General features: G+C 48.4%; 1 long non-coding RNA gene across 1 annotated transcript; it reads left to right on the top strand.

Annotated features, from left to right (window-relative positions):
• Positions 1–3,326: 3,326 nt before the first annotated feature.
• LOC126037175 (uncharacterized) lies at positions 3,327–4,866 on the top strand. Its single transcript, XR_007505540.1, has 3 exons — positions 3,327–3,809; positions 3,902–4,244; positions 4,725–4,866. It is a non-coding gene; the product is annotated as an uncharacterized LOC126037175 (long non-coding RNA).
• Positions 4,867–5,488: the final 622 nt, after the last annotated feature.

Raw genomic sequence — 5,488 nt, 5'->3', positions numbered from 1 at the left:
TCAAACTAAGAGGGACTCAAACCCCACTTCTGTGTGCATCTTACACTGATCAGGGCTGTGCATCTGTAAGCAAGCTGCAGCAGAGGAGGGACTCGAACCCACCCAATACTGAGAGGGACTCAAACCCACTGCAGTATCTTCACCAAATCTGCTCAGCGAATTTTAACACTCACCCTTCAATGCCTCCCACTTCAGAGATCCCAAGCAACGCCACTCAATGCTGGCTGTTGGATGTTTGGAGGTGAGAGGATCCAAAGGTGGTGGCCTAGGGTCCCACCTGGGGTGCCAAACTGTTGAAAGAAGCGCAGTTTGGTCCAGGTGTCTGGTGGCAGTCGCTCTGCTGTTCAAACCCTAGGTTTCCCAAAGCAGAGTCTCGGGCATCGAATCTCATAAAAATAAATAATTTAATAGAGTGGTACAGCAGCAGGAACAGCTTGAGCTGGGTGCCTCCAGGGAGGGACCCCGAACAAAGAAATCCCTGGGCAATTATACCCTTACAGACTATGCATCCACTCCCCATGCAATCTCCACGTGCCTCTCACATGCCCTTTGGTTTGATAGTGATTCTGGCCTGAGCTCTTCCAACACCTTCTGACTCCGTATTGGATTCCTTCACTGTCTCCAGGCAGGCCATTATCTTGTCGAGTTGCAGCTGCTGCTGTACCCTCCTCATCTTCTGGTTTGGGCCGGCTCTGAAGGCCTTGTCTTGCTTGAATAGATACAAATTCAGTACAAGTTCAGCAAACCTGTGTGAAAGTTTGCAGCTTGCAGCCTAAGGCTTCAGCACATCTAGCTACTCTTGCTAAGTAATTGAACACCATTCTAAATCACACATTACAAGTCTAAGAAGTGATTAATTCTAAAACTTGCTTATTTCAGCTGAACAACTAATATCTCTTTGTTACCGTAAGTAGGCACTTCAGAAACTCTAAGACTCAATTTTGGAGTTTTAGAAAGCAGGCATTCTTTATTGCAGTGCTGGGTACATGGTGGATCGCTCCACCTATCATGCCTACCAATTCTTTCAACAGTTGAGATTATATACAAAATGGATATACATATTCATGATTTTTCCTGGAAATAATTAACATATTCACCTGAATTCCAGGAACTCAATAATATGTGTAAATGCCCTTGGCGCAGGCACACTCAAGATCTCTGGTGGTCTTCGATAGTCTTCCTCACTTGTCCACTAGTTCACCCTCTTCTAGTGATTCTGCGCAGTGGGACACTTAACAAGTTTTGATACTTCTTTTAAAGAATGTTCATTAGTAACTTTAATCCTTATCTTTTCTTGATTTTCATTCTTTTAACACAAGCCACACTGACGCTTTTAACCTAATTACCTAAAAAGGGCCTAAGGTTCTCATCTTCTCAGGGAATTGCAAGGTCAACCAAAAGCAATTTCCTCTTTTATCTTACACATTTTGCAACGTACATGTTTTCTTATCCACCACTAGTCAGCATAACAAGGCCACTCTGTTATTCTAACACACAAGATGTAAAGCATCATGTACCATCTTAACAGTGGCACTGCTCTGGTCACGCCGTCCCTGCCACCACTTTCCAGCCCAGAGGCCGGACACCATGCCCTCACTGTGGTGTTCACCACCCTCATCGTAAAAAGTTTCTTCCTTACATCTAGTCTGAATCTGCCCTCTTTTAGTTTAGAACTGTTACCCCTTGTCCTATTGCTACAGGCCCTGCTAAAATGTTTCTCCCCATCTTTCTCATAAGCCCCTTTTAAGTACTGAAAGGCCGCAATAAGGTCTCCCCTGAGCCTTCTCTTTTCCAGGCTGAACAACCCCAACTCTCTCAGCCTTTCCTCACAGGAGAGGTGTTCCAGCCCTCTGATCATTTTTGTGTCCCCCCCTCTAGACCCACTCCAGCAGGTCCATGTCTTTCCTGTGCTGAGGACCCCAGAGCTGGACACAGTACTGCAGGTGGGGCCTCACAAGAGCAGAGTAGAGGGGCAGAATCCCCTTCCTTGACCTGCTGGCCATGCTGCTTTTGGTGCAGCCCAGGATATGGTTGGCTTTCTGGGCTGTGAGCACACATTGCCAGCTCACATCCAGCTTTTCATCCACCAGTACCCTCAAGCCCTTCTCGGTAGGGCTGCTCTAAATCCCTTCAGCACCCAGCCTGTATTGATACTGGGGGTTCCTTGTTTCATTATGAAGCGTTTCTGTAGGCAAGATTTTAGAAAGAAATATATATAATTATTTTTTTTCTCATTACAAATACTCCTATTATTGCAGTTAGGAGAGCCAGACACCTCTTAATAGTAACAGGTGAGTGTCAGAAAGGCTAGGGGCTAAGGCTGGGGATGAAGGAAGTAACAGGTAGTCTTTTTTGTTTTTTGAAAAGAAAGCTCGACCACTGCCTTAACCCGAAGGTCATTGTCTGTCTTCTGCCTTAGTCAAAAAAGAAGTAAGTTTTTCTTATTCCAGTGCAGGTGGAAAAGTAATTTTCCTCTTGTTTTTCCCCTATTAAAATGTAATGTTTACTTCCAATATGGCTCTAAAATATTTTTCTAATGTAAATGTTGTTGACTATATTTCAAACTGAGCAAGAAATGAGTAAAATAAGAAGAGATCTGGATTACAGTGATAGTTATGTTCAAAACTTCCACTGTAAACATTGTGATGAATTTTGAATCAGAATTTTAAAAGTAGGGAACAACGTCTGGTTTCAGTATTGTGAGCAGTACATTTTAGGTTTCTCAGGTTTTTCCATGCCCTGGCAGAGGTGCCCCAGATGTCACAGAGGACCCCCTGTGAGGTCATGCAGCAGCTCTGCATGGTCATACAGGTGGCCCGTCTTACGCCACACCAGGCTTGGGAGACGCCACTCCACACTCGCGGCCTCAAAGGCACAAGCGGGTGGTGGCTTCTGCCAATGGGCAGCATGGGGCAAGCGTGGGGGGCCTCCTCCCCCAATCGCTTCCTCCTCCTCCTCCTCCTCCTCCTCCTCCTCCTCCTCCTGGCAGCCCTGTGTGTCAGGGACAACTGGGCGGCTCCGCTGGGAGCAGTACTTCAAGGTAGGTTGGGCAACAGCTGAAGCACTGGGGTGAGTGGGAGGCAGAAGTCCTACAAGGAGGCACAGAAGGGCCACAGCATCTGCAGGGGCATTTGGCAGAAAGTGGTGGGCCTGGAGCTTTGTGGCAGTGCAGAGAAACCCGGGCCTGAGTCCCCATCGGACCTTCCCTACGAGCCACATGGGTCCATGATCCCCTCCCAGTCTCTGCAGTTCCACTATGGAGAAGCATCTCTCAATACAGAACTTAAAGCTTTCTCGTCTGTATTTGCCTACAGCTGTGGATGCAGGCCACGCTTCTCAGCCACGCCATTTTCTTGAGCCTCGAGCCTATCCTGGGGGTACGTAGTCTTTATTCACTTTGTAGGGTGAGCACTTCTTTTCTATCTTGCCTTCAGGTGGAACATACCTTCTTACATTCTTGGCCGGGGCTCAGAGGTCCAAAAGAGCAGAGCAGTGGGTATCAGGAGAGCTCAGAGATGTGCCCTGGGGGACTTTGCCTTGCAAAGCTCTGTTTGCTAGTGGCTCAACACTTCCAGCACAGGCTGCAAAGGCAGTGGCTTCTTGGAGCCAATCTCACTTCCTTTGCGATCTGCCAGGTCCGACCCAGAAGGTCACCCTGGCCCCTCTGCAGCTGCTGCTTACAAAGAAGTGTCTCGCAACATGTCATGAACACTTTTTTCCTCTGTGTGTGATGGTAGCTCTTCCCCTGGAGAGTGCTTTTCCACCTGCTGGCCTGCGTCCTGGGTTTGATCCTGAGGAGCGTCACAAGGGTATGTTGTCAATCTCTGTTTCCCAGAAGGAAAAAACATGTCCTTTTTAGTATTTTACTCATGTGCAATTCAATGGAATACTTTATCCGAAGGTCTTGCAGGAGATCATGGTCTGCCGGCGCGTGGCACTGGTAAGCTTTGACCATTTGTTGTTCACTTTGAGAGCAGCTGGGTCATGGACAAAAGCTCACTCTAAGCACTCTGCAGCTGTGAGTATGCCGACCTGTGTGACAATCCCATGTCATCATACATTCCCCTTCCATCACTGCAGTTCCCCTATGGAGCAGCCAGTCACAGCATGGAATGAAAACTTGTCTCCTGTGTATTTCATGGCAGGTGTGCCTCTAGGCCGTGTATATAAAGCGATGAGGCAGAAGCCTGTTTTCCTGGCCTCTCAGCAAGATCTCTTCCCTGAGCCTCAGCAGAATCCCAGGTGTAAGTAGTCACTCTTCCTTCACTTCCCAGAACTGCTTCCTTTCAATTGTTCGCGTGGAATGGGAATGTTATGGATTCTCCCTCCCTAGAGAGAGTCAAAAGCCAACTAGACACAGTCCTGGACAACTAACTCTAGGTGGCCCTGCTTGAGCAGGAGGGTAGGACTGGATGACCTCCAGAGCTCCCATCCAACCTCACTCATCCTGTGATTCTGTGAGTATAACTCACAACGTCCTGGCGACGCTCTGCCAGGTCAAAGAGCAGAGTGGGACCTGCTGACAGCTCCGTGCATAGCTGGTTTTCTGCCAATACAGTCTTCTGCCTGCACCCGGTAACCCTCTTCCAGGTGCTTGTGACTGGAAGGAAAGGATAGGAGTTGGGGGGTAATTGCGTGTTCGAAATGTGTTCACTGCTGGTCAAAGCTGAAGAGGTGTATCAGAATATAGCACGAGAGCTGTTGTCTTCTGCCTTTGGTTGCAGATGTGGACGCAGGTGCTGGCTCCGCATCTCAGTGGCATCCTGATGTAGAGCCTGGGAGGGAACGCATGGGTAAGTCACGAGTCTTCACTTCCTTTGCCAAGTCACAGGCAAAAGCTCACTCTATCCCCTCTGCAGCTGCTGCTCTGCAGACCAACATTTAACAATTACTGGTATTGCACAGTGAGTTTAATGCATTCTTTGCATGAAAACTTTCTACCCAGAACATCACCCATGTGCCTTTGCAGCTTTGGGTGTCTCGGCTTACACCTATGTTCGCTGCTTATCTTCCATGCACTACCATTCACTTATGAAGAAGTTGATTGCAACATGTCAGGGGACTGTTTCTCCTCCAGATGGGATTACAGCAGTGGCTGTAGGCTGTGTGACTTCAGCTTGTGAGCTGGCTGCCGTTCCAGAGCCATAGGGGGAACACAAGGCTGAAGCGTTCAGCTTTGGTTGTCTATTTTTTATGCCTTTACAATACTGTATTGCACTCCTCAGGAATTCAGGGTGCCCAGCAAGCAGTCCCAAGCCCCAAGCCCACGGGCACAGCTGGATGTAGCAATCGTTCAGCCTCTCAAAGACACTGCAACTGTTGGCAGTGCAGAACACATGAATATGTGGGACTGTCCCATCTCCTACAGGTGCTGGTGAGAAAAGTCCACGGGCCGCAGACTGCAAATGGCCACTAACGTACCCTGCAGCTGTGGCGCTGGCCACCCTGGCGTCCATAGTCCTCCTGGCATCTTTGGGTCAACTGGTTA

Source organism: Accipiter gentilis, unplaced genomic scaffold, assembly GCF_929443795.1.
Source record: "Accipiter gentilis unplaced genomic scaffold, bAccGen1.1, whole genome shotgun sequence".
Lineage (NCBI taxonomy): Eukaryota > Metazoa > Chordata > Aves > Accipitriformes > Accipitridae > Astur > Astur gentilis.
This window is presented reverse-complemented; position numbering and strand designations above follow the sequence as displayed.